Source organism: Loxodonta africana, chromosome 2 (assembly GCF_030014295.1).
Source record: "Loxodonta africana isolate mLoxAfr1 chromosome 2, mLoxAfr1.hap2, whole genome shotgun sequence".
Taxonomy (NCBI): domain Eukaryota; kingdom Metazoa; phylum Chordata; class Mammalia; order Proboscidea; family Elephantidae; genus Loxodonta; species Loxodonta africana.
Genome location: NC_087343.1, coordinates 216,546,504 through 216,565,161, shown reverse-complemented (window position 1 = coordinate 216,565,161; position 18,658 = coordinate 216,546,504). Strand labels below are relative to the sequence as shown.

Sequence of the window (18,658 nt, the reverse complement as noted above, 5' to 3'; positions counted from 1 at the left end):
ATTAATGGGTTATAAAATCTCCATGTTTCTTTTTCTTTTTTCTCTAAATGTTTAATTTCAGGGGTAGCTATGAGTTGGAAAACCTGGTAGCATAGTGGTTAAGTGCTACGGCTGCTAACCAAAGGGTTGGCAGTTCAAATCTGCCAGGCACTCCTAGGAAACTCTATGGGGCAGTTCTACTCTGTCCTATAGGGTGGCTATGAGTTGGAATCGATTCGACGGCAACGGGTTTGTTTTTTTTGTTATCAGTCAGAATAAACTTGACAGCAACGGGTTTGGATTTGGTTTGGTTTAGGCTTTTCACTAGGCTTTTTTTACCTGAAGGCAGAATATGCAACCATACTACCAATTAACCTGAAGCAAATTTCTTTCCCTGCATCTCAGTTTTCTAACTTATAAAAGAAGGATACCACCAACTACCTTGTATAGTTGCATGAAAGTATTAAAATAACTAATAATGAATGTGTACAGTGCCTGGTCCTTAGCAATCAATAGTAGCTAAATGGCCTGACAATCTACTTCTGAAAAATCAGCCATTAAAAGCCCTATGGAGCACAGTTCTACCCTGACACACATGAGCCGCCATCAGTCAGAAATGACTGGGCAGCAATGGTTTTTTATTGTTACTGTTATTAAATAGTAGCTTATTTTTTAAGGGGAGAACTCACCAATTTACATGGACATCTCTTTTTTAAAAATATGCCAACAGGCTAAAGATTCAAGTTTTTATTTTACTTGGGTATTATAAATGTTATCCTCCTTATCTCCTGTCTTATAAGAGATAAAACAACAAGAAGCTTAAAATAGTCTAAAATGTTGCCATCAAAACTAAGCTCAAGAAAAAATACAAATACATAAGTAAATAAACTGAAGAGCTCCTCTTGCCATGCTTCCTGCACATTTCTCTCCAGTGAGCTGTGACTCTACTGAAAAGCTTCACGGGGGGGGGGGCCAAGCATGTCCACCTGATTTACTACTATGTCCCAAGGGCCCAGCACAGGGCCTGGCACAGAAGGGAGACCAATAAATTATGTGAATGGTATTTATTTTAGAAAATATTTACTAGATAAACTAGTCACTGAAAGAGGTTACAGAACTATATTGAAAAAAATCCCTTATAAACTTAAAAGGAAAAAGAAAACTTATTTATCTTACGAAATCAATAGCTTCAATAATTTTCTAACTACAAAACTCACTTTTGAAAACTCTTCCATATGATGAACTTTCCTTCAATCACGCTTTTTGTTCTGTCATCCAAACTTGAAGAAGTTAAAGCCAAAATCATCCAAACTACTTTCTTCACGTTTCTGTCACATTTAAAACAAAGTCAAAGCTAGGGCTCATTTTAAATGTGAACCTCACAGGTATTACGAATGTCTGATTTACATTCGAGATGTAACTGTTGAAAGAACTTCACTCTGTTGGCTAGGAACAGTGACGACTATCCAAGCTGATTCTTCTCTACAATTTAAAATTGTTCCAAATGACCACTAAGGACTGTATCAATTTCAACAAACTACTAAAATTATATACTCCTTTAACACTGAAAGCACAATCTGTCTGCTCCCTATTCTAGCTCTGTGCCCAGCATATAGTAAGCATCTAGCACGCATTTTTCTAGTTAATCCATGAATAAATAAATTTCTTTCTCCTGACTACAAAGAGCTTTGCAATTCTATTTTTAAAAAGTTTCCCCCTTTTTCTTCTTCCTCAAGGCTCGCATGCTCCCTGTTCGGCTCTTACTGTAAATGCACACCATTCCCCTGCTATAGCCCCTTGGTCCTTGAGACCAACTAGTAGAGATCAAAATATATAGTTCATTGATCCATTCAACACATGTTTATTTAGTGCGAAACACCCTACTGACCCCTGAGGTTGCAAGTGTGGGCAAAACACTACCGCCCCTGCTCTCTGGAGGGCATTAATCAAATAAGCACTAAATAAATTACCAAGTATGACAGAACAGGCATTGCGAAGGAAAAGCATGGGGAGACATGAGATTTTTATAGTTAAGGCGAGAGGGGGCAGGGAGGGAGAAGGCTTCCCTGGCAAAGTGATATCCAAGCTCAAACTGAAGAAGGAAAAACAGCGAACTAAAGGTGGGAAGGGATGAAGGCCAATGACGCAGCACATGAAAAACCCTCAACCAGGGTAGCTCTGTGACCCAGAAACCCGTGAGATGAGGCTGCATAAGCAAGCCAGGGCCAGGTCATCTGGGTACGGGGACTTACAGGCCCTGTGACTAGTCCGGTCTCTACCCTAAGAGTCACAATAAACCTTTGAAGAGTTTGTTTTTTAAAGAACAGAAAATTCATCTTCATTTATCTGCTCAAATCACTCAGCCATTTCTGCCCACTCAATCCAACTTTCTTTATTCCTCTGACCTTTCCTGTATACTCACACCCTTTACTGAGGTATCTATAACTGTGTCTTATTCAGCAAACAGCCTCCTCCAAACTGTGTCTCCCATGAATCCTGAGACTCCTGTCTTCAATCTCTTTCCTCTGCAGAGCTTACTGTAATACTGCTGAGTAACTACGGGCCTTCAGGCCAACTCCTAGGTAAATTTACCTACCTTTACTGATGTTTTGGGCTATACTATAGAACTATTACAGGGAAATGCAAAAAAATGAAGACTGTAAAATACTCAATGAGATTCTATTAATTTTCTTACCATTCTTGTTTCGAAAAACTGTTACAAAACAAGCTTTTATACTATAAAAGTAATGTCTCTCCATAATGAATATATTTAATGTAAAGATAAGGTAAAAAAAAAAAAAAAACACCACTGTGGTGACAACGGTCCTTTCCAAGGAAAAATGATCAAATCAGAACAAATTTTCCAGAAGGCAATATTTGTCTGAAGGACCGGAGTCCTATTTATAACCAATAAACTTTAAACTCAAAATTAACTGAGAGTGTGGAAAGAAGGAGTGTGCTGTCTCATTAGGGGGAGAGCAATTAGGAGTATATAGCAGAGTGTGTATAAATTTTTGTATGAGACTGACTTGATTTGTAAATTTTCACTCACAGCACAATAAAAACTTTCAAAAAAAGGCTCTGAAATGAGACAAAACTCTTTAAACCTTCAAAAGGCAACATCAAAAATTACTCCACTTCATAGACTCTAAGTTCCTTTGATGAAAGTTTAATTTATGTCTATAATAGACTGAGGAATCCCTGGTGGCATAATGGTTAAGTGCTACAGCTGCTAACCAAGAGGTGAGCAGTTCAAATCCACCAGGTGCTCCTTGGAAGCTCTACGGGGCAGTTCTACTCTGTCCTATAGTGTCGCTATGAGTCGGAATGGACTCAGTGGCAGTGGGTTTGGTTTTTTGCATTAGACTGAGTCCTTAAGCCTACTTGAGTGACTTTTAAAGTTCCCTCCACCAGACCATAACTTCCACAAAGATTCTCAGACCTCAGTACATGCCTGGACCTAATAAGTGCTCAATAAATAATTCTACCCACCCTACAATATGCAATGCTTTTTAAATGGTCTGTCTCTCAATTAGGATACATATGAAAATAAACAGAATGTATTTTTTTCAAGAAAATACAAAGACGTTTATAATAAACCGTTTGCATGTTCAGCCACTCAACACTTTTCAAACAGTAAGTTACGATACAACTATTTCCTTTTCAGATTTCATAGCTTCTAACACTGCCTTTTCCCACTTTCCCATTTTTCAGCTCATCGTTACTGGTGCTACAGATTATCTCCACCCGTCCTTAACTGACGGCCTGAACTACATTAATAATTCTCTCTCCTGTTTCTCAACAATTCCTTCAGGTCCTAAGTAGGAAATTTCTCAACTGTCCCATTAAACCAATCAGGTCCACGTTTAGAATCTTATACTATATTATGCCACCAAAGTTTAATCACCTTCTATATCCAAAACTTAGGTAAATTTCTGTATGAATCCAGAAATACTCACTTCGCTCTGTTGAAAATTAAAGAATAGTTAATAATCTTTTTAAGGTATTCCAAACTTGGCTCTCCCACCTGTCTCCTACTTTTTACCTCTTCTTCATCACTCATGCCTGGACACCTAGAATGGCCTTGCCCTCCTGCTTCCAAGCCCTTCTTAGTGTCATCTTTCTTACCCACAGATCTATCACCATTCCCCTGCAAGAAAACCTTCAACCACCCCCAAAATCCAATTCCTCACACTATTTAAGACATAGCACTCTCATTTCCCACTAAAACTGTCCGTATCCCTCCCTTGGCATACCATACACCTGCCACACACTATACTCCAAACACAGGACTCTGCCATTCTCCATTTCCCCCACCACTCCAGGCTGCCCACATGACCTCCTCCTATCAATTCCCCAGGCTCTACTATAAAAATTCTACTGTTTTTTTTACTGACAAAGATCTCATTCCATCCCATCTCCCCCACAAAGCACTGGCGAATCTCCAGAATCGTCTTCCTTCCCTAGGTCTTCACATGTCAATACCTCTTTTAGCAGCCATGGTCTTACCAGTGTTAATCTTGTCTGTTTACAGATATCTATCTCAACACTAAAAGCAGAAATAACCAAATCTTACTCATTTTTGTAGTCAAAAGCCTCTACTACTATGACTCACCTATCTTATACAGAGGACATGCAAATGTTTACTTAATTGAAAAGGTACAAAAATCCCTTTTCCTGTAGACATTTATACTTTACGAACAGTTCTTATCCAAAAGAGAAAAAAAAAATATTTAACTACATATATTCGACAAAAAATGAATATTTTGTTACTTAAAATAGAGTTATACTGCAACTTAGATTTAAGATGTTCAAATTCACCCGTAACTAAAGAAATGCATATCCAGACAATTAAATGTCATTAGTCACCAATCAAATTGACAAAAATTGAGAAAGTTTAGGAGAATGTGGGAAACTGCACTCTCAGACACTGCTTTCACTGCTTGTCCAAGTAGAAATTGGTGTTACTTTCTGGAAGGCAATCTGGCAATATATTCAAATATTTAATGCAACTACCTAGTGAACCAGCAATTCCCTTCTAAACATGTATCCTATGGCTAACGTCACAGAAATACACGTTACATGTACAAGGATGTACCCACCCAGAATCCAAATATTCATATTCACAGGTGCTGGGGATTAAGACACAGACGAAACCAAAAAACCAAACTCACTGCCATGAAGTCGATTCTGAATCATAGCGACCCTATAGGACAGAGTAAAACTGCCCTGTAGGGCTTCCAAAGCTGTAAACCTTTACGGAAGCAAGCTGCCACATCTTCTCCTGTGCAGCAGCTGGTAAGTTCAACCCGCCAACCCACTGGTTAGCAGCTGAACGCTTAATCACTGTACCACCAGGGCTCACTACAAGGATGTACACTGTAGCATTATTTAAAATTTGAAAACAACTTAATGGAGACTAGATAAATAAACTGCAGTACATCCATGAAACAATACTTTCCAACCATCACAAATAATGGAAACCTCTACCAGCTGATATGAAAATATTTCTAAGATAGAACAAGTGAAAAGAATCTTACATTGCAAAACTGTATGTTTAGTATGATGCATTTTTCTTTTATTTTACAAGTATGGGTTTTGTCTGTATACACACACATACATCACAATGCCTATGTGCTTAACAAAAAACAAACTGGCTCATACTAAAAAGAGTTTGGCAACACATGTACATATATATAAAGCAAGATAACATATATAATTGCACATAGAAATACACAGAACGTTTCTGGTAGGAAAGACTGAGCAGCTGTTATTTACGGCGCATGCAAAGAGCTGGTGATCTGCCACCCTTCTATAGGGCTTGAATTTTTTTTTTTAAACCGTAAGTATGTATTACTTGTTTCTTTAAAACTAAAATTCCCTAAAAGATACTCAGCATCACTAGCCAACAGAGAGATGCAAATCAAAACCACAGTGATATACCATTTCACTCCCACGAGGATGGCTAAAATAAAGCACAACAGAAAATAACAAATGTTGGTGAGGATATCGGGAAATTGGAATCCTTTAAACATTGCTAGTGAGGATGGAAAATGGTACAGCCATTGTGGAAAACAGTGAGGCAGTTCCTCAAAAAACTAAAAACTACATAAACCCAACCCAGTGCCGCCAAGTCGATTCCGAGTCATAGCGACCCTATAGGACAGAGCAGAACTGCCCCATAGAGTTTCCAAGGAGCGTCTGGCAGATACGAAATGCCGACTCTTCGGTTAACAGCAGTAGCACTTAACCACTACACCACCAGGGTTTCCACAAAACTACATATGACCCAGCAATTCCACTTCTAGCTATGCACCCAAAGGACTCGGAAGCAGAGACTCAAAAAGAGACTTGTAACCAACGTTCACGGCAGCACGATTCACAATAGCCAAAAAGTGGAAACAACGGCAGATGAATGGATACATAAAATGTGGCACATCCACACAATGGAATACTACTTACCCAGCAGGAAAAATGTAGCCTTGATATATGCTACAGTACAGATGAACTTGACTTTATGCTGAGCGCGATAAACTGATCACAAAACGGCAAATATTGTATGACCTCACTTATATAAAAAGACAAGAAAAGGCAAATGTACTTTGATAGAAATATTGCATTAATGAAGGGTAGTGCTGCACAGCCAATTATCGTCACTGCTGTCAATAAGTTGTATATTTGTAAAAAGTTGAACTGGCAAAAGCTGTGTGATAGATCTACTTACAACAACAGCAAAAAAAATAGAGTAGCTGCTTATGCTGCTTGTGTACAACCAAACACCGCATGGGATTTGGTTCCTCGGTTTGGAAGTCATGGATTCATGAGATATTCCAGTTAATGGGCCTAATAACGTGTTTAGTGCTTCTGCTCTACCTCCTAGTTCACTGCATAGTGCCTAGAGTCTTAAACACTCATAAATGGCCATCCAAGGCACAATAACTGGTCTCTATTCAACTGGAGCAACAGATGAAGGAGAGTCAGAAAAACAGGAGGAGGATATGGAATGCATGGCTAATTGCCTGCATGAACAACTTCCTCCTCTGCTTCCTTTGCCGTGAGACCAGAAGAAATGGATGGTGCCTGGCTACTATTACTGAAAAGATTTTGACCAAAGATTCCCTGGAGGAATTCTAATCAAAAGGTGGGAAATACAGAACAGAATTTCAAATTCTTCTGGACTCTAAACTTTCTGGAACCATGAAGGATGCCCCTGAGATAATCTTTAAAGCTTAAACCGAAAATATCCCCTGAAGTCACCTTAAAATCAAACAATAGTTTAACTAGTAAAAATGGCCTGCCTTCAGCATTATGCCTTTTTAAGAACTATCTATACGGGATCAAATTGACAACAGCAACTCGAGAGATTAGACAGGAAACTTATGGGGCAGTGAGTTTGTGTTAATAGGGGAGGACCAACTCAGAAAAGGAGGGTGAGAACAGCTGCACAACTCGAAGAATGTAATCAATGTCACTAAATTGTACGTGTAGAAACCACTGAATTGGTATATGTTCTGCTGTGTGTGTTCTTAACAACAAAATAAATAAAACTTAGGGGAAAAAAATTCCCTATGTGACTAGAATTGTATCCTTATTTACTGGGTATGTTGTAAGGCTAGTCAAATAGAAGCCCTAAACACGTAATGGAGTCCCAGAGTGGTACAAACAGGTAACACACTCACCTGCTAACCAAAAGGTTAGAGGTTCAAGGCCACTCAGAGGCACCCTGGAAGAGCAACCATTGAAAACCCTATGGAGTGCGGTTCTACTCTGACGCACATGAGGTCACCATTAGTCAGAGCAGACTTCACAACAACTAGTAAACAGATGATAAAGAACTAAGAAAAAAGGAACAAACTCTCTAGTCCCATAGCTACCTTCAGGTCAGGAGGTACGTAATCAAGCCCAGTCAGTCTCAGGCAAAATTACAGAGTCCCCGTACAATATTCTCAGTCACCAGAGAGCCTCGCCAGCACCGTATCACAAGCTGACAGCTCTGAAACACACCCTTCCTTTCATCAGGTTTGGGCACTTGTGCCCTTATGCTTCTCTTCCCCTTCCCAAAAGTTCTCTCTGCTTAATGCAGGTGCTAATCTCTGATTTTTAGAATGACAGCCAGCTAACTGACAAGAATTAAACTGTTAACCTGACAACAGATTAAAAAAGTATTGTTTCAGGAATATTTCCATTTTATATTAGAGTCTACATCTTCCCTTAATCTAAAGGAATGAATTACAAGAGTGAGAACTGCAAGCAACGAGATGAGAAATAATAATTCTGGGATAAGACTCTCCTCCGCTCTGTCTAATCATGCCACGTGAGCATCTACCCATCCATCTACCTTAATGATATCCATGCGCCACCCACTCCAGTCCTGATACAAACCAACTTCTCACCTTTAAACATTTATTTGACTAATTTGGACTATTTTTTCTCTTAAAACTAAATGGACAATTAAGCGAGCCAACCATTCACTAAAAATGACCTTGCACATAAAAGCAACATATTTTAGAATGACAGTTATTCCTATACAATCCCAATGCACCTTCTATTCCTCATCCTCCACCCCTCTTCGTAGAAAGCAGCAGCAGGAGCCAGGAAAACCAGTAGTAGTCCCAGGTCAGCTTGTTCCCAGGTCACGTGGCTTCTCTGTATTTCCTTCTTTAAAATGAGAAAGAGGAACTATATCAGTGTCGCCCAAAACATTTTTACTTCATCAGGATTACCTGCAGATTCCAAGGCACCACCCCAAACGTACAGAAAGAAAAGCGCCTGCGCTTGGGAATGGCACAATTTTGACAAGTTCTCCAAAGTCTATTTGAGAACCACTCATTTCTCAAGTCCCTACCCGATTTAATAATATTCTACACTTCAAAGGAATCCTAGATTTTCCCTTTTCTCCAGTCCACAGAAATTAAAGAACAGTAAATGTATTTTTAAACACCCCTGCTATCATCCTTCTTGCAACATTCAGTGACTCAAACATTTGCTGAAATCCTGACAAGATACAAGCAATATTCTAGTACTGTTTGCTGAGAACATGAGGAGGAATACAAACAGTGTGGTCCAGGAGACTATTAAGACTAAATTCAAAAACTCAAGATTCCAAACATTGTTTATATACAATATAACCAAAGCTATCAAGAATCACGTTTCTATCATAAAATAAGGTGTCAGAAAACTAATGTGCAAGTAGACCAAAAATCCCTTCACCACTAAAAAAAGAGCTACATTTTCCCCTAAACTGACTACTTATTTATATATTGCACAACTTATGATTATTAGAATTTGAATATCATAGTTCAAAAGATTAATGAATAAATGTAGAAAATAAAACTATTAATTAGCACAATAAATTGTCTTTTGAAAGTCTGTGTAATAGTTTCTTCCAAAACATCTGAAAGTGTGGTAGGCAATGCTTCATTGTCCCCCATTCTCCGTCTTCAGTAGAAACAGATTTTCAGCCAAATACAGCCACCCCACCAAAGACCACGGAAACCCTGGTGGCATAGTGGTTAAGTGCTACAGCGGCTAACCAATGGGTTGGCAGTTCCAATCTGCCAGGCGCTGCTTGGAAACTCTATGGGGCAGTTCTACCCCGTCCTGTAGGGTCGCTATAAGTCGGAATCAACTCGACGGCACTGGGTTTGGTTTTTTGTTTTTACCAAAGACCACATATTCCAGCCTCCTTGTAGCTATGTTCTGACCAATACAGTGTGAGCAGAAGTCATGTATGCAAACTGGGAGAAAACACGCCTTCCTCACCTTCAACTCTACATCCTGTTTCTGGACTGTAGTGGGGAACTGTCTTGTACTACACAGAAGATAGTACAGGAAAGCAATAAGACAGAAAGAACCAAGGTCCCCCATACCATGGAGCCACCATAGCAGCCTTCAACTATTTATCCTTATCCTGTTGTTAAATGAGAAATAAATTTCTCATTCAAGCCACTGCGCATTGAGTCAGAACACAGGCTCAACCTGTGTTCCAACTAATACAGGAAGTTTACGATAAATAATTTAATAGCTACCTTACCACCTCCATAAACCTGAGACTTTAATTATAAATTCTCACTTCAAATCACATCAAAGCTTCCTATTGGGTAACCCCACTGCTGAAATTATTGCTACTACACTATCTTACATTTATATGGCATTTTACACTTTTACAAATCACCTCATTATAGTATCTCATTTCAAATGCTCACAATCCTGGACAAGGCCACTGGTGCACAGGACACAGGCTCAGAGAAGCTGCTCTGCCTAAGACTGCACCACTTAAGGGGTGGCACTCAGGCTTCAGCAGGTAGGTTTCTCATCCCCGCACTCCACATACATGTGTTTACACATGCTATGTACCAGGCACTGGAGGTACAACCACGATCAACAAAGAGATTGTTTCTGTCCTGATGCACCTTACGTACGACATAATGGAGAGGGAAAGACAGATCTTAATTACATAGTTTTTGCAATAAGGAGTGTGAAAGAAAAAGACAGGGTCCCATAAGAATGCATCATCAAGGGACCTACCTATTCTGATGGTTTGGGGAAGGCCTCTCTGAAGTTATGTTCATCGGGCAACCAAAAGAGTGAGTACAAATGAAAAAGAGGAGCGGAGGGAGAAGAGAGAGAAAAAAGGGCGCTAAGAAATGTACATGCATTATTATTTCAATCTTCACAAGAACCCTAGGTAAGTACTATTAACCCCCCTTCGAAGATGAGGAAATGGATCTAAAAATCACTGCGACTGAAGTCACACTGCCAGTGAGTGACAAGATATTCCAGATGTGCCTAACTCTGGAGTCTCTGCTCTCTACCATCTATCTCACAGGTCAGTACTCTCCAAAGTATAATGCTTCTTCAATATCTATAACTAGATATCAAGCAGATTTTGTTGAGACGTGAACTGAAGCATCTTTTTACCAAAACGCACGTGCCAACATGCCAACCTTCACCACAAACGTCCATAAAATTTAAAAAACAATCCTTGCCATTGTAAATTCTATATACTTAGAAAAATCAAGGGGCTATTTAATAAACACAGATGTTACTTAAAGACGATGCTGAAAACCACTATCATTCCATATCAAGCCAGTTTACTAACCCCCCCCCCCCCGCCAAAATCTATTTAAACAGGCATTTTCATTATGGGAGCTCAAAACAATTCATCACTAAGACTGAAAACACATTTAAAACTACTATTTCAAACAAAAAAAAAGTATCTACTTCATCAAAACACTTACTTTTAACAGAATACAAACTTGAAAATCACCTTCTAGAAGAAGGATGCATAACTCTGATAGAAAAACCAACTGCCAAGAAGCCAAATTAGCAAAGAGTACAACTATAAGGAATCACGGCATTTGAGATGTTCAACATACTGTAAGTTATCTTTCTGATAAACCACTTTAACTAGTTATGGAACTCTGAAAGCAGATTTTCAAAGTAAAAGCAAAAACTTTTTTAAAAACATTTAGCTAATTTATACAATCCAATATTTCTAAATCATTTTGTTTTCATATACCCAAAAAGAAAACTAAGGTCCCTCGTAAACACTAGATTAGGAAACAAAACTTCTCTTCAATTACCAGTATGAACCTTAAATTATCTTAGTCATGTGCAGTCAATATTTCACGTTTACATACCCAAGGCTAAACTTTACAACTCTAGCTTAAAACTATAGCACTGACATAAGACAAGATTTCAAAAGAAGAATCCTTTATTTGGGGGCACCTGAGGAGAAGTTTCAGGTAATTTAAATTACTTTGATGGTTTTTCCAAGTATTTAAATGCCAATTTTCACTCCAAAATAATTTTAATCCAAAATTATGCAAGTCTTGTGTTAAGAATTACTATAATTTCTCTAGCCACCACAAAACTGCCCCCAACAGCCATGATAAACCAAAAAAACCACACCCAGTGCTGTGGAGTCGATTCTGACTCATTGTGACCCTAGAGGACAGAGCAGAACTGCCCCACAGAGTTTCGAAGGAGCACCTGGCGGATTCAAACTGCTGACCCTTGGGTTAGCAGCCATAGCACTTAACCATTACGCCACCAGGGTTTCCACAGTCATGATAACACATGGGAAAAAAATTAAAGAGCATAACTACTATGTACACATAAGGTGCTATTACACAAACCATGCCATTCATTTTGATAGGGCAAGCTGTTAGTATCAAGTTTCAAGTGACCATGTTTCATAGTTTCAAGTAATACCATCACTTCTACATACAAAATTTACAAGTGTATATGGAGATAAAACCACTAAAGCACTCCTCAACAGGAAAGAACCTTAGATCACAGTTTAAATTACTGATCAGGCATACAACAAAATTACAAGACAGGTAAAATTTCTGGAGTGAGGAGCAAAGTTCCTTATGAAGACTGTTTCTGGAAGAGTTTGGGTTCTGCTGGGTTTGGATGGTTAGGGCTTCTCTTGGGGTGAGGGAATTGGGCTGAGTGTATATGCAGGAAATGGGGAAAGCTCTTTTAAGAGAAAAGCTAAGGGCAAAGCAAAGAAAAAGTGATACACATCGTATCACAAATACCAAGGGAGTCACAAATTACCAAACCCTCAGGCACTGGGTTATCTTCTACCAGTCTTATTTTTAAAGTCATAAAAGAGGCATGGAAACCCTGGTGGCATAGTGGTTAAGAGCTATGTCTGCTAACCAAAAAAAAAGGTCAGCAGTTCGAATGCCCCAGCCGCTTCTTGGAAACCATATGGGGCAGTTCTACTCTGTCCTATAGGACCGCTAGGAGTTGGAACTGAATCGACAGCAGTGGGATTTTTTTTTTTTTTTTTTTTTTTGGTTTTTATACAAAAGCAATTCCTTTCTCACCCACAGTAAATTTACTTCTATCCAAATTTTCTTCCCACAACTAGATACTTGCCAAACATAAGCATGCATGTGAAAAACACCTATAGGCAGTCTCAATTTCTAAACTATTTCTTAAAAATAAAAAAAAAAAAAATGGTTTTCAAGTACTACCCAAGATTCAATGCAAATGAGCATTTTTCTTTCTTGGTGTGGTTACTAAACAAAATGAGTGCCAATAGTCATTTTAGACATGTTCATAACAAGTTATTCCAATTTCACTTTTCCAGATATTCATAGAACTATAAAAATCCATGGAAATTCTTCAAATCTAATTTGTTCTACTTACCACTCCCCAGTTTACCCCCGTATCTATAAGTCATAAATACAATGAACTCACAATAAAACCAAGGAACAGGCTTCAGGCAGTATTATCGAGAATAAAAAAATTCTAACCAAGGGTCTTTTTTACTATCCACATTTCCAAACAAGACACTGCACTAAAATGGAATATTTCCACTTATTTTGAACGATAGTGCACCTAAAGACTGGATTACTTGTTAATTTTTAAATGCACAGTACAATAACTTTATTAAATTTCTAACAGGTCCCATCGAAATGTCTTCAAAATACCTTAAGAAACCATCTTATTCCTAAATTTCAAAATCCTAAACAATTTAACAATAACAGAGATCTCACCAGATCACTTAGCCCATCCCCACCCCTACCATTCAAGTCTATTCCTTCAAATCTAAAATCTTTTTTAAACACCACCAGAAATAAGAGTATGCCTTCACCTTACAGACACAAGGGAAGACCCTCCTAGAATAATTTTTGAGCTCATGCCTCCCTGAGGTAAACAGGAACTTTTTTATGCCCAGGTTTACAACAGAACACAGTGTAGACACTGACAAGAGTCCTAAGCTCTCCAGCTAGGTTTGAAGTCTAAATAATTTGGACAGCTACCGTAAACACTACTGTTACTTCAAGGCAGATCCTTCAAAAGTACTGGGATACATTAAAAAGCTTAACTATAATCAAGCAAATGTTTTTCTTAACTGCTGTTTCTTTAAAACTATCTTCAATTTAAAACCCTAGTACATGAAACATTAATCCTAGTCTCACATTTAGTCTATCTGAAAATATTCTTTTAAAGTAATGGAATAACCAAATGAGAAATTTAAGAAAACTTAAAAATAATTTTACTTATTAAAGTACCCAAAATCAAAGTACTAATTATATTCATTTTTAGACACTTTAGATGTGTAAAATGTCACAGAAAAAATCCAAAATATTTATTTAAATATAAAATATCACCAAAAATAACTTCACACAAAACTTTCTTATGACTCATCAATACTTAAATGATGCCTATAATTATCAAGAACACCACACACCTAAGAATACTTTTTAATTCCTTCCATTCTAAAACTAATTTTCTTGAAAGAAAAAAACTGACAAGTTTCATCAAGAAGACCTCATGTCAACCTTTCCCTTCCACTTCCACAAACCACAAAATCAATCCCATTCTAAACACTATAAAGAGAGACAATCTCTACGTTAGAATCCTGAGTCATTACACACAAATGGTTCCAAAATTTGCCAGTATTCATAATGATTTACAATAACAAGGCGGTTAAGAGCACAGGCTCGCTACAGACTCCATGCTCCCGCTGTTTGACCTTGGACGTGTCACTGCCCTTCTCTCGGCTCAGTTTCCTCATCTGTAAAATGGGCAGCAGTTCCTCCTGGCCGGATCAACGAGGTAATAACATGTAAAGCCCAGAGAGAGGCACCTGGCACTACTCGTCCTCATCTTCAACTCCGTGTAAGAATAACGTTATAACGTATCTTTCCTGACAACTCGGGCAAAACTCAATAATCAAGTCGTGCTGGCACTCAAGCGCTATACGGACATCACAGGGTTCCTATAACCTCCGGGTGGATGAAAAGCACAGCCAAGAAGTCAGAGGCACTCACTCGCTAATTTTTCTATTTTTTAACTATTTCAGAATATGGAGGAGCCTTTTGCTAAGTGTGGAGATAAATATTCAGCAGAAATGAGAGTGAGTTAGAGTCTATAAATAGCTAAGTGAAATTATGTCGTAAAACACAGGTATCAATTATAATTCACGTCTTCCCAGTCACCAACTCCTCCAGCTGCTGAATAGGGCATTACTGCATCTCGAGTGGCCGGATTACTTGCAGTCACTGCACAACTTCAGAACACGCCGAGTCCCACTCCCTCCAGCACCGACCCCAACGGGTTGCTGAGGGATCGGGCTCCCGACGTTCCCGGCGCCCAACCTCGGCTCCGCCGTCCTCGCCTCGCCCAGCACCAGCCCCATTTTCTTAACCCAGGCATTGTCCTTGCTAAGAACCCCGGCGGTTCCCACACTGGTGGGGACCAAGAGGAGGGACGAGGGAGGAGCTGGGGGAAGAGGATGAGGAGGAAGAGGAGGAGGAGGAAGACAACCTCCTCCCCTCGGCTCGGGCGACCAGTAAAGGTCTGGCGCTTTCTCCGGCCCCTAAGGCCCCGGCTCCCGAGAGGCCGCGGCCCCCTCCTCCCGCCCTCCGCAACTTTCCCTGCACTCGCACCCGCCTCTCCTCCGAAACCCGGCCTTGCAACCTCCCTCCCCGGCGGCCGGGCCTGGGCCCGCGGCGCCTCCTCCTAAAATGGCAGGTCCCTCCCTCCGCCCGGCCGGCCTCGGCGCGAGCCCGGCTACAGGCCGCGGGGGGAGCCGAGCGCCGGACCGGGCGGGGCCGCGGCCGGGCCGGACACTCACCGGGACGATGGCGGGGTGCTCGCGCCGCTCCCTCCGGTGAGTCTCAGCCTCGGGCTCCCGCCGCTGCGCTCCCGCCGCGGCCTCCGCAGCCAGCGCCACCCCGGCCGCCTCTCTCCGCCCCCGGCTCCTCGCCCGCGCCGCAGTCTGCTCAGTCTCTCGCCGGCTCTCGGTTCCAGCGGCGCCCGGGGCCGGGGAGGCGACAGCCCCCTCCCCGGCAAATACCGCAGTCCCCGGACCCCGACTCCCGGCGGCGGGGCCGCACGGCCCGGCCCGGCGAGGAGGGCGGCGGCGGCGGCGAGGCCGGGCACCTAGTCGCGGCCGCTCCCGGCTGCTTCTTCCCGAAGAGGATTTTGTAAATCTCACAAAATGGCGCGCGCTCCAAACCTGCGCAGCGAGAAGCGCCGGGGCCCGAGCGGCGGCGGCGGCAGCGGCGGCTTCTCCGCCAGGAGCGCCCGAACCGCCCGCCCCCGAGTGCCCGCACAGACAGACACTCACACACACACTCGCACACACACGCACGAACACTCGTCCTCACACACGCTCACTCACACACTCTCACACTCACACCGGTCCCGCCCGCTCGCCGGCGGCGGCAGCGGCACCAACAGCAGCAGCAGGAACAGCAGCAGCAGAAGCGGCGGCGGCGGCGGCGGCGGCACCCTCACCCCCCGCTCGGGGTGTCCGCTCCCCGCGCCCGACTTGGGCCGCGATCGGCAGCAGCAACGGCAGCAGTGTCCCCGGATCCCCCCGCCGCTGTTGCCGCCGCCACCCCCGCCTCACTCCAATGGGGCTTTTTATTATTATTCGGGCGGGAAGCGAAAGGGTTTAAAAAAAAACCAACCAACAAAATGGCGGCGGACCGATCCGGTCGCTATAGCAACTGTCAATCAAAACGCAAAACCCCGGCTGACGTGCTGACGTCCTCCTCCCGCCCCCCGTCCCCAAGCCGGCGGGCGGGGCTTGTTGCTCGGGTAACGGCAGATTCCGTTCCCTCCTTTCCCTCTCCCTCTCCGGCCCCAACCAACCACCCAGCCCCCTCAGGTCACGTGAAGGATAAATTCGGAGCTCGGGCCCGCTACGAGTGTCAGAGGAGGGCGCGTGATTCGCTCGGGGGAGGGAGGAAGAAGAGGGGGGACGGACGGGCTGCGGGAGGAAAGGGGCGCGAAGCGGCGGCCAGCCTGTGCGCGAGCGCCCGCCGCCTCCCGACCCCCGCGCCCGCCGCGCCCGCCGCGCCCGCGCCGACTGCAGCCCTGAGAGCGCGCGCGCCCTCCCGCTCCGCGCCACCGCCCCCGGAGCCCCGCGCTTCCGCGTCGTGCGCCCGCGGCCCCGCCCGCGCCGGGGGGAGGGGCGCCGATGGGGGAGGGGACCCAGAAAGCCCCCCCGCGGGCGCCCGTCCACGGGGCTCTCACCGCGGTCCGGACGAGGTGTTCGCCTTTATTCCCGGGGCTCGCGGCGGCCGCGTGGGAGCAGCCCGGCGCACACGTCCATGGGTTTAAAGTGTTCTTTGAAGGGCTCGCGTCCCCCCCTCGCCGGAAAATGCCCACGGAGGCCGCGGTGGGGGCGGGGTGGAGGCCGCCTCCGCACTTCAGACATCTCAGGAATTCCGACGCTTCCCCGCAATCAGGGATGTCCCTGCGGCTGACACCTTGATTAAATCATGCCGCTCAGATTTTTAAGGAACCAATACCAACGTTCAAGAATTATGGACGTAGCTGTCATAAAAACTTTTCTAGGCAGTGCACGCTCCGCCCATGCTTCCCCATCTATTTCGAACCTTCTTTACCCCTCCCCGCTTCTGTGGGTACAGCCTGGCTTCTCCATGGAAATGCCCCTCAGATTAATCCTTTTGTGCTATTACTATGTCCTTGTCGTTCGACTCCTTTTTTTTTTTTTTAAATGTACCTTCTCAATTTCCAGATACTTAATTTGCCCACTTACCTTGACAATCAGAACAGTTATTACTACTTTGGCTTGCATTCAGGTTTTGTTTTGCCTGACTAAATATTTCTAGGTGTGCTCCCCAGGCATTAAAACCCAAGCTATGTCATGCTGGCTACTTTGTAATTAGGAGACAGCCACTGGCTAAAAATTGTATTTTGTACCAACCGTAATATAAGGGCCTTTAATGTTCAGCTGAGAAGAGTTTATATATTATTTTGTACCAAAAGTCGCTAATATACTGATTTATTTCTAAGTTCGGTTTTGCCATCTTATGATGGTGATCATATTCGTTTTTTCTTATAGGAGCCTTCAGCTGTTCACAAGTATGGTAGCAACATATAAACAGTATTAGGTGTAAAAAAAAGTATTGTAATAAATACTGATAGCTATCTTATGTATGTGACTCAAGGAAAGATGTTTGCTTAAAAAGATTTGCAACAAATGTTCTGTTTCTACAGTTAGTAGAACATTGACAAAACCAAAAAAAAAAAAAAACAAACCAATTGATGCGCTAAGGTAATCATTGAAGTTAGTACAGGCCCTGAAAGAAATCAAATTAAACGTAAAAGAAATTAGGCAAAAAGTATTCAGGCATGTTTATGTTAAGGGTGGTGGGATAATTAGGAAGAAAATGGGCACAGAGGAGTGCAACCTAAAGAGTGTAATCAATGTCGTTGAGTTGTACAGGTAGAAACTTGAATTGGTGAATGTTTTATTGTGTATATTTTCACCACATTAAAAAGTGTGTATATTCAGGCAAAAATAGCTTACTTCAGTTTGATTCTTCAGGGTATCAAAAAACTACAAAAGTTCTTCTGGATTGCTGAGTTTTTTCAAAGTTACCCTGGTACTGTAATTAACATCCACATTGTACTTAGTTGTTTTGAAGGAAGAGGTAGTGGCCAAGAGTGTCCTTATACAGATGAGCGATCACTACCTTGGTTTTACCCAAGATCAAATTTCCACTTATACAGCCAACTTCCTCCTCCTTTTCTTGTCCCTGCTCCGTCCCCTTTACATGGTTATGCTTCTGTCTAATCACTTAGGCATTTGTAACCCTTAACACTAAAAAAAAAAAAAATTGGCAACAAGTGAATTCCGATTCACAGAGATTCTATGGGACACAACAGAACT

The 18,658-nt window shown here is 42.3% G+C and overlaps 1 protein-coding gene across 1 annotated transcript in view; it reads right to left on the bottom strand.

Moving 5' to 3' along the window:
- Nucleotides 1–17,227, bottom strand: part of DYRK1A (dual specificity tyrosine phosphorylation regulated kinase 1A) — a 146,442-nt gene extending 129,215 nt beyond the window's left edge. The window contains exon 1 of the mRNA XM_023559093.2: nucleotides 16,993–17,227. The gene's annotated coding sequence lies outside the window, so the exon portion shown is untranslated. The remainder of the gene's footprint in view (nucleotides 1–16,992) is intronic.
- Nucleotides 17,228–18,658: the final 1,431 nt, after the last annotated feature.